This window comes from Mizuhopecten yessoensis, unplaced genomic scaffold (assembly GCF_002113885.1).
Source record: "Mizuhopecten yessoensis strain PY_sf001 unplaced genomic scaffold, ASM211388v2 scaffold10551, whole genome shotgun sequence".
Lineage (NCBI taxonomy): Eukaryota > Metazoa > Mollusca > Bivalvia > Pectinida > Pectinidae > Mizuhopecten > Mizuhopecten yessoensis.
This window is the reverse complement of record NW_018408603.1, coordinates 14,642-26,210: the sequence shown is the minus strand read 5'-3', so window position 1 is coordinate 26,210 and position 11,569 is coordinate 14,642. Positions and strand designations below refer to the sequence as shown.

The window sequence follows — 11,569 nt, the reverse complement described above, 5'->3', positions numbered from 1 at the left end:
ACACTCTTGTTTTTTTACTAACGAATCAGAAAGCATGAGTTTATTGCGCGGACTAAATGATGCAAATCACAGTCATTTCAGTGTCCGTATTACTATACCTTTGATCTAAGACACATAGATACTGCCCCGTTCCTGTAATTGCAATTTTTGTTATCAAATATATCTTATACGCGATAAGGATAATTAAATATATACAATAAATATATATAAATAAGTCCGATCTTGCCCCGTTTTGTCCGTTCCTGTAAATCCCCGCCCGTTCTTGCCCGATCCATACCAATACAATACTCATAATTCGTTGCAAATTTTTTTATCAAATATATCTTATACCCGATAATGATAATTAAATATATCTAATATATATATTCATTAATGTATATCATAATTAATATATTTCTGCCCGTTCCTGCCCGTTCCTGCCCGTCCCTGTAAATCGTCGAACCCAGATTTACCACCAGAATTACATATATGCATGCACGTGTGTTGTTTTCCCAAACGGTGTTAGAGGTTGTAATAACACTTTATGACAGCGCTGTCGACGCACAATTGCATAATTCATATTCAAAGAAAATCGGCCTCTTGTGTTATTCATACAAAACCAACACAAGAGGCCGATTTTCTTTGAATAACGCGTGAATAATGTTCAGTACATACTCCTATACAGTATAGGAGTATGTACTGAACATTATTCACACGTTAAAACAGCTTTGCAACTGAGAATGTTATCCAAACACACATACACACACACACTCTCTCCCACACACAAATTAGAACATAATTAATTCACATAAACATCGCGTATCCTTTCACCCGGAAGTTCTTTACCAGACATTATAAATAGAACTGTCTATATATAAAAACACCTAAACCCCAGTCAATAACGGCCCTGACATTTTAGATGTCCGCAAGGGTATATCGCGTACAGCACATGCGGTAAGAGTGTATGACTGCCTTTCAGTTTTCTTCACGGTGACCGTTTCTTCTGTGATCAAGCTCCCATCATTGACAGCTTCATTGAAGGTAAACGATGAGCATGTTTTGTTGTGTTTTAAGTGTACACTCTCAAATCTTATGTATGGCAGGTGGTGGGTTTTTTTCTTGTGTATATGAACAAGATATGGTGGCCTTACTGATCCTTGCATAAGTGACACATATAAAATCTTAAATGAGTTTTCATTTTATAAATATAAATAATACATAATATCAGGACTTAAATCCGTGATAATCTACTACAGTATATACAAATAAATCAAATTAAAATGATGAACTGTTAATCATTAAAAGCGAATATTGTAAATATTCACTGATTTTAGAGAAAGATAAATATTTTGGAAAAATAATTATTTTCCTTAAAAAATTACACATTTTTCCAAATTATCTATGGTGAAAATTGTCAAATTTCTTCAGGAACAAAATATTCAGATGTATCTTTAAATTTTAACTTACCAAATATTTAGTCTGAAGTTAATTGAAATGTAGTGATTGTATCAAGTATGTCAAGTGACAATATACTAGCTGATACAACAACAACAACAAAATCAAGAATCTTCTCAGAAAATTAGTTTTGTTAACTTCTATGATTTCGAATGACAATAAAACTGTAAATCTTTTCGAAACATATTGATTTGCCTGAAATTCTGGGTTCTTCTCCAAATTCAAAAGTTGAAAATAGCCAAATTCTTCCAGGAATATATAGTTTGATACATCTGCATACTTAACACTAATTATTATTTAACAGATAAATATTCAGTCTGATATCAGCTAAATTGCCCTGATTTTGTGATGTGTAAGGGGGTTCGTTACCAGGTCAATTCCTAGTATTTGAGATATCTACACCGTCCCTTAGTACAACATATACATGTATCGGATTTACTACAACTACATGCCGCCCGGGCATGCTAATGTCACATGAAAATATTTTCAGCACAAAGTATCCTTAACCATACATATGTACAGGCATTGCTGCACACACTGCTGTCAACAGTGTTGTTAGGGCGGGCGACAACAATGCGCGGTCTCGGGCCACCACACCGCTCTACCAGCTCCGCTTCCAACAAACCACCGCGTTTCTAGTTCGTAAATGTATATGTGCGAGGCTTGTCGGAGCGCCATGCATATGTATGTTACCTGTACACCAGACCGCCACCTACACTAACACCGCTCCACCGATCACCTCGCTCCCTATCACCGTAAGTGATTAGAAGTAATTAAGGGTCTATCTAGGGGTCTGATGGTATTGATATGATACTTAATGAATATTTTATTGAATATAGAGATATTTGTTCACCGGTTTTATTAAGGTTATTTAACACTATGTTGCAAATAGGATATTTTCCAGAGTCATGGGCTCAAGGCGTCATTATTCCTTTACATAAATCATAATCATATACATTATTATAATTATAATAATAATTATAGGGGAATTACATTAATTAGCCATTTAACTTAACTGTTTACGTCGTTGTTAAATAAACGTCTGTTAAAATGGAGTAAACGGAAAATAATTTTTCCGATGCTCAGTTTGGTTTTAAGCCTGGGTTTGGTACAAGAAACGCAGTTTTTGGATTACATAGTTTAATTATCAATTCCATAGAACGAAACAAGAGGCTTTATTGCGCTTTTATTGATTACAGTAAGGCATTTGATAGTGTGACACACCAGAATTTGTGGTATAAAGGGTAGACTACTTAAGGTAATTAAATCACTTTATGATAATGTACGTTCATGTGTGAAATTACATGGTAAATTATCCGCCATGTTTGTCTACATGTCGGACTATTACAAGGGGAATCGTTATCTCCCATACTTTTTTCATTATTTGTAAATGATATGGAAAGTGAATTTATAAATTCTAATCGTCAATGTTATGAATTACAGTTATTAAACCTGTTTATGCTGATGTATGCGGATGACACAGTTTTATTCTCGGAGGATGCTACCGATCTTCAGCATATGCTAGATCGTTTACAGACATACACTGAAAAAATGGAGTTTAAATGTTAATATAGAAAAAACTAAAGTTATTGTTTTTAGAAAAAGAAAAAGAATGTTACCTTATGAAATTTGGACTTTCAATGGTAAATCTATCGAAATTGTTGATAAGTTTTGTTATCTTGGATTAGTTTTTAACTATTATGGAAGATTTACTGTAACACAAAATACGTTAGCTTGTCAAAGACGGAAAGCATATTACCACTTAAAAAGAAAAATGAAAGATTTTTGCCCTTAATACGGAAACTAAAATGTCCTTATTCGATACATATGTTGCATGTATATTGAATTATGGATGTGAAGTTTGGGGGCATAATATATCGCCACAAATTGAAAAAAACATCTCCTTTTTCTCAAAGACCTATAAAATGTTAAGAAAACTGTCAATACTTCTATAGTTTACTTTAAAACTGGGAGATATTCATTATATGTGCAACGTAAAATGGCCATAATGAGATATTGGTTTATTTCTTTAAATATTAGTAACTGTGTTTTAAAATCATGTTACGACGCATTAGTCGAACTGAATATCAGAAAACCTAATTGTACAATGAATTGGGTTTATCAAATTAAGCATGAACTATGCAGTTTGGGTTTTAATTATATTTGGACTTGCCAATATGTACAAAATGAAAATCTTTTTATTGCAAATGTATGCTCAACGTGTTCATGATGTATTTATCCAAAAATTACGCAGTGCTTTTGATACACTTCAAAATGGTATTTGTACAAGCATCTTGTTGATACCTTTTGCGTCCAGTTCTATCTGACTAAGCCCATTAATATAAGGATAAAAAAAGTGATTGAGTCATTTTCGCATGCAAGCACACAGTCTTAACATAGAATATGGGCGCTATAATAGCATTCCAAGAGGTCAGAGAATATGTACAGTCTGCGATAAAAATGATATCGAAGATGAAGTACATTTTGTACTACTTTGTCCTGCATATTCTAATTTAAGAAAAACATACATCAAACAGTATTATTATCGACATCCAAGTGTCTATAAACTAAAAGAATTATTTACCTGTAAAAGTGTTAAATCTTTAAATAGACTGGGTAAATATTTGTGGCACGCTACTTCTAAAAGAAAAATTCTTCTCGCTCAGTAGTGATATTATATTCAAACATTATTTGAAACTACTTTGTTATAAGTGTACATGTATAATGATAGTTATTTCAGATTCGTTAATAGCGCGTTAAATAGTACTTTAATGACATCACATGGTTCTTTCTGGTTGTTTGAAGTTATATGTAGTGTTTTCATTATGATGTCATCCTTCCATGTCGTCACATATATACAGGTAGTAAAGTCACACATATGATTACTAGTATATTGTTATATACTTCTCACAACTTTACGAAAAAATTATGCTGTAAAACTGCAAGTGATATCATTAGTACATGTCTGTAGGCATATATATATATGAATGGAATTGTCCTCCGCCATCTTGTACATCACATATGAATTTTGAATATTTAGTTATGTATGTTTGTAATCTATATGCTGTATTGCATTTGGATATAATAAAACTTGAAAAAAAACTTGAGACAGGTAACTTTCACACAGGTAAGTTACCTGTGAGGCAAGTGTGAAACAGACTATAATTGGTTTGCCATTGTCTTCCTATATCAACACTTTTCTTTGTTCTCTAAAACGTGGGGGAACAGAGAACACCCCACTACCGGAATGTTTGAAAACGGCATTTCTATTGTATTGCCTGGTTGTCATTTTATCATTTATATATAAGCTGAAAAATCATTTGTAAAAGTGATATATTTCAGTATTTGTTTTGAAATTCGCAGTATCGTAAAGTAAACATCACATGGAAAACTACGTTGACGTAACTTAATGTTGTTGTCATGGTTGACTTTTCCGAGATATCGTTGTGCAGTTACAGCAAAATGTTGAAAGTTACAGGCTACTATGAGTTACATATAGATCTAGAATGTAACAATGTCATACCATATATAGCAGAAAGGTATATTACAGTAATGCATCACTGCACAATGTAACTATTTACCTCATTATAAGGCTGTTGGTTACAATGATAAACTGTGTATTAAAAAATAGAGGATCTGACACGAGTGTTCATGAAATATTGAATTTATTGAACGAGTTTATTAATTTCATATGCCTAATAAACGAGTTTAATTATGTAATTAAATACTACATGAACACGAATGCTAGATTCGATTCATTTTATAATTCGAGAAACACTTATTTTCTTTTCAGGTCTCCTCTATATAAATTGTACCGATGGTTGACGAAAGGACATGTTACATGCATTTTGTTTAGAGCGCGCTGCGCAACAAAAATGGTTTCAAAAACTTCTCCCCGAGAACCTTTTCACTGAACAAACAACCATTTAGGTTTTCTTCATCAACCAATGTTTTAATAATTATCATAACAACATTAGTAATCATTTTTATACGAAAGCTATTCAACGAATTGGCGTTTACGAAAATAGCAGTGACGTCACATATTTGGCACAACGGTGCGTGCACTGTCAAGGTAAAGGTAATTACAATACACATCGAAGTCTGCACTTTTTTAAAGTTAACAGGGACTGGAGTGATTATCACTCTCTATAACACAGTCGCATTTCTTTGGAGAGGGTTGTTGGTGAATGTGAACCTCGATGTTATACTGAGGAATCCGCCATGAAACTGGAACCCTGATGAAATTGACCGGTTACACGTGTTCGCCATTGATCTTGGAATTTGAACATGCAGGTGTTGGATTTGTGTGAAGATAACACTCGTGTTTATATAATATTGAATTTATTTAACACGTTTTCCCAGGCCCCTGCCTGTGCTATCAATGCAAACAGCAACTCAGTCAGCCATTTTTTTTTACAAACGTAGAAGTTGTAGTGCGTAGGAATATGACCTGTTTCCCACGGTGACAAGACTTTTTTGCATGTTTATTGTACGTGTGCTATATCGTTTTATTGAACGGCAATATTGCACGGAAATAGCCTGTATTAAATAATAATATAAGATATTGCTCTATCGCATAAGTTATATGTAATGCAAATTCGAACCCGGAACCTGCCCAACAATCGTTAGCGGGACCCTCTTATTAGATAAGCTATATATCTGCTAACGCCCTCTGCTTCGTCTCACTTTTGCACAGTTTTAAACGGATATATATGTGTAATTAATATATACCTTGACTTTATACAGACAAGAGGCCCAGACGGTCTGTATCGCTCAACTGAATATCTAAGCAATGATAGCAATATTATAATCAAAAGGAGTATGGCAAATAAGATACCATGGATAGGGTCAGATAGTATCCAAATCTCCACACTTAGCGCATTAATTGTTATAGGGTGGGGACCTTAAATGTTTTCATGTTATGATTCGGGGACTTAGTCCCTTTGGATTGGAGCAGATCCCAAGGCAGACTCTGGTACCATGGTTAAATTAATTGTGTTTGTCTCTTTATGACCAGCAATTGCATACATGGTTATAGAGTGGTGACCTCAACTGTTTCCATGTGATGACTCAATGACTAAGTCGGCAACTCTGTGGGTGGGACTAGACATTGGGATCAATGCCTAGATGTGCATCTTAGCATAGTCAGCAATTTTATATATGGTTAAAGGGTGGAGATCTTCATCATTTTTAGCTACAAATTATTTTTGATCCAACCCCTCAGCCCTAGGGTAAGCTTTTCCATTTAGACAATTTATAGGGTGTGTTCTCCTTTCTCCCACTTTTTATAAAATACAGAGAGGCATTAATGTTGTGATAGCAGTTATAGTCTGTTTCATATATATTTTACCTGGTTTTTACCTGTGTTCTCCCACATTACCTGTATCATATATACAGTACTGTGCAATACATGTAGCTTAGATATACATGTAGTCTATTTTCATCATTTTTAGACATTTTTTTCATATTATATACATGTACTATTTTCATTTTGGTGGTTTATAAAATTTGGGATTTTCATGTCTCTCAGGGCCCCCGTTTGCCCCTGAGGAGGGGGTGAAATTTAGTATAGTTTATATATGAAAAAGATAGAGGAGGTCTGCTGGTAAAATATTTATGAGTCTGACGCCCTAGGGGGCTGAGTTAGGGGCCAAAATGGGGAGAAATTTGGGAAAAAAACAAAAATCTTCTTCTCTAGTTACAAAAATGCCAGGATCAAATACTACCCATAGCTGTAAAAGCGTTTGGGTGGTTTATAAAAATTGTGATTTTCATGTCTACCTGCAGGCCCCCCGTTTGTCCCTGGTGAGGGGGTGGAAAGTATAGTTTATATAGGAAATATACATAATAGGCCATATCTTCCAATGTTTTGAACGGAGTTTGCTCATATTTGACAGAAATACTTTTTAGGGGAGGAAGGTATGCTGTTATACTTTTTGTGACCCTGACCCCCTAGGGGGCTGGGTTTGGGGTGAAAAAAGAGGCGAATTTCAAAAACCTTCTTCTGCAGTTCCAAAACTGCTAGTATCAAATACTACTCATAGTTGTAAAGGCCTTCGAGTGGTTTATATACTTTGTGATTTTCATGTCCCCAAGGTCCCTCATTTGCCTTTGGGGAGGGGGTAAAGTTTGGTATTGTTCATATAAACAATTCGACAAATGAACAGCCATCACATACTTTTTATCTCCAACCCAACTAATGTGCTAGTAATAGTAACAGCCTTAATTCTTTATGAATTATAAAGTCTCCATAGTAACGCTTCCAAGTTCTTACCCTGCATGTCTGAAGTGGTTACAAATTGGCATTACAGAGCAAATGTAAATATTGTGCCATGATTGCTTAAATAACCAGGTGAGCAATACAGGCCCCCTTGGCCTCTTGTTTGCATTTATAGTGACATTGTGATAAATGTGCTTGTTATGGAATTTTTATTTGGTGCTTTGGTAAAATTTCTTAAAATTATGGACTTTTCATTATCTGTGCTTTTTATGGTCTTTCCAATATTTTATTAGTTTAATATCATGTATCTTTGTGCATGTGTGCATTTTATGAATATAATTGATTTAACCAACCAGTGGTAGGTATTCCATGTGTACATGTAATTAATTTTGTTTTATTTATTTTTGTCCCAGCTTTGCATCTGTTTTTGCATATTTAATAATGTAATACATGATCTCTCTCTTTACTGATTATATTTGTCATAAATTGCTTGCTAAATTTAGTTCTCTATTTTATGAAATATATATATAACATACATGTAAATGTATAGTAAAAATGTATAAAATTGATTTTATGAAATTAACAAAAGCAGGTTTTCAGTTAACGTATTTTGATGTGTTTTTATTAAGTAATAACTGGAATCTTGTAAATATTTATTCATCATTCCAGTAAATATTACGAAAATCAGAAAATATATTTGTTAAATATTCCTAAAACTAACACAGTATTTCCTATTGCTGAACAGGTAAATACAGGTAATTAATCTACCTGTACTATACCAGAACAGGCTATAATGACACCTCTATTGTTTTCCAGTGTTTATATAATTCCTTTGATCAGAAAAAAGTGGGAGAAAGGAGAACAAACCATTTATAGACCCTATTACCTAGAGATAAAGCATTATGGTCAAATTGGTCCCGCCCCTAAGCCCCCAGGGGAATCGCCGGCCCCTTTATTTGTACAATTTTGGATCGCTACCATCTAGAGATGCTTTCACACAAGTATGGGTGATATCCTTTGCTAAGTTCTAGTTCTCATTTTATCTATTTCGAATGTTTCTTTTTATCGCTTAAGGATCGCTCGTTTACTTCTGTCACTGTTTTTTCTCAAGTAGTATTTGCTATCAAGTGGCTGAGTAGATAGGCTCAAAGGTTAAGGACTTCCCTTGAAAAGGGCATCTCGCAATGTTGGCCATTCGCATTGGTTTATGTAAATGGCATGATGTCATTACCCTGCTTATTGATACAAAATAAATTATTTTCATAAGCAAGACCACACACTCTTGTTTTTTTACTAACGAATCAGAAAGCATGAGTTTATTGCGCGGACTAAATGATGCAAATCACAGTCATTTCAGTGTCCGTATTACTATACCTTTGATCTAAGACACATAGATACTGCCCCGTTCCTGTAATTGCAATTTTTGTTATCAAATATATCTTATACGCGATAAGGATAATTAAATATATACAATAAATATATATAAATAAGTCCGATCTTGCCCCGTTTTGTCCGTTCCTGTAAATCCCCGCCCGTTCTTGCCCGATCCATACCAATACAATACTCATAATTCGTTGCAAATTTTTTTATCAAATATATCTTATACCCGATAATGATAATTAAATATATCTAATATATATATTCATTAATGTATATCATAATTAATATATTTCTGCCCGTTCCTGCCCGTTCCTGCCCGTCCCTGTAAATCGTCGAACCCAGATTTACCACCAGAATTACATATATGCATGCACGTGTGTTGTTTTCCCAAACGGTGTTAGAGGTTGTAATAACACTTTATGACAGCGCTGTCGACGCACAATTGCATAATTCATATTCAAAGAAAATCGGCCTCTTGTGTTATTCATACAAAAATAACACGAGAGGCCATTTTTCTTTGAATAACGCGTGAATAATGTTCAGTAAATACTCCTATACAGTATAGGAGTATGTACTGAACATTATTCACACGTTAAAACAGCTTTGCAACTGAGAATGTTATCCAAACACACATACACACACACACTCTCTCCCACACACAAATTAGAACATAATTAATTCACATAAACATCGCGTATCCTTCCACCCGGAAGTTCTTATTCAGACGTTATAAATAGAACTGTCTATATATAAAAACACCTAAAAAATAACGGCCCTGACATTTTAGATGTCCGCAAGGGTACATACAGCACATGCGTTAAGAGTGTATGACTGTCTTTCAGTTTTCTTCACGGTGACCGTTTCAGCTGTGATCAAGCTCCCATCATTGACAGCTTCCTGAAGGTAAACGATGAGCATGTTTTGTTGTGTTTTTAAGTGTACACTCTCAAATCTTATGTATGGCAGGTGGTGGTTTTTTTTCTTGTGTATATGAACAAGATATGGTAGCCTTACTGATCCTTGCATAAGTGACATATATAGAATCTTAAATGAGTTTTCATTTTATAAATATAAATAATACTTAATATCAGGACTTAAATCCGTGATAATCTACTACAGTATATACAAATAAATCAAATTAAAATGATAAACTGTTAATCATTAAAAGCGAATATTGTAAATATTCACTGATTTTAGAGAAAGATACATTTTTTGGAAAAATAATGATTTTCCTTAAAAAATTACACATTTTTCCAAATTATCTATGGTGAAAATTGTCAAATTTCTTCAGGAACAAAATATTCAGATGTATCTTTAAATTTTAACTTACCAAATATTTAGTCTGAAGTTAATTGAAATGTAGTGATTGTATCAAGTATGTCAAGTGACAATATACTAGCTGATACAACAACAACAACAAAATCAAGAATCTTCTCAGAAAATTAGTTTTGTTAACTTCTATGATTTCGAATGACAATAAAACTGTAAATCTTTTCGAAACATATTGATTTGCCTGAAATTCTGGGTTCTTCTCCAAATTCAAAAGTTGAAAATAGCCAAATTCTTCCAGGAATATATAGTTTGATACATCTGCATACTTAACACTAATTATTATTTAACAGATAAATATTCAGTCTGATATCAGCTAAATTGCCCTGATTTTGTGATGTGTAAGGGGGTTCGTTACCAGGTCAATTCCTAGTATTTGAGATATCTACACCGTCCCTTAGTACAACATATACATGTATCGGATTTACTACAACTACATGCCGCCCGGGCATGCTAATGTCACATGAAAATATTTTCAGCACAAAGTATCCTTAACCATACATATGTACAGGCATTGCTGCACACACTGCTGTCAACAGTGTTGTTAGGGCGGGCGACAACAATGCGCGGTCTCGGGCCACCACACCGCTCTACCAGCTCCGCTTCCAACAAACCACCGCGTTTCTAGTTCGTAAATGTATATGTGCGAGGCTTGTCGGAGCGCCATGCATATGTATGTTACCTGTACACCAGACCGCCACCTACACTAACACCGCTCCACCGATCACCTCGCTCCCTATCACCGTAAGTGATTAGAAGTAATTAAGGGTCTATCTAGGGGTCTGATGGTATTGATATGATACTTAATGAATATTTTATTGAATATAGAGATATTTGTTCACCGGTTTTATTAAGGTTATTTAACACTATGTTGCAAATAGGATATTTTCCAGAGTCATGGGCTCAAGGCGTCATTATTCCTTTACATAAATCATAATCATATACATTATTATAATTATAATAATAATTATAGGGGAATTACATTAATTAGCCATTTAACTTAACTGTTTACGTCGTTGTTAAATAAACGTCTGTTAAAATGGAGTAAACGGAAAATAATTTTTCCGATGCTCAGTTTGGTTTTAAGCCTGGGTTTGGTACAAGAAACGCAGTTTTTGGATTACATAGTTTAATTATCAATTCCATAGAACGAAACAAGAGGCTTTATTGCGCTTTTATTGATTACAGTAAGGCATTTGATAGTGT

At 34.1% G+C, this 11,569-nt stretch overlaps 1 long non-coding RNA gene across 1 annotated transcript in view; it reads left to right on the top strand.

The window, feature by feature from the left end:
* The first annotated feature begins 647 nt into the window (after positions 1 to 647).
* Positions 648 to 11,569, top strand: part of LOC110461045 — a 19,236-nt gene continuing 8,314 nt past the window's right edge. The window contains exons 1-2 of the long non-coding RNA XR_002464079.1: positions 648 to 1,020; positions 9,877 to 9,937. This is a non-coding gene — a long non-coding RNA (uncharacterized LOC110461045). The remainder of the gene's footprint in view (positions 1,021 to 9,876; positions 9,938 to 11,569) is intronic.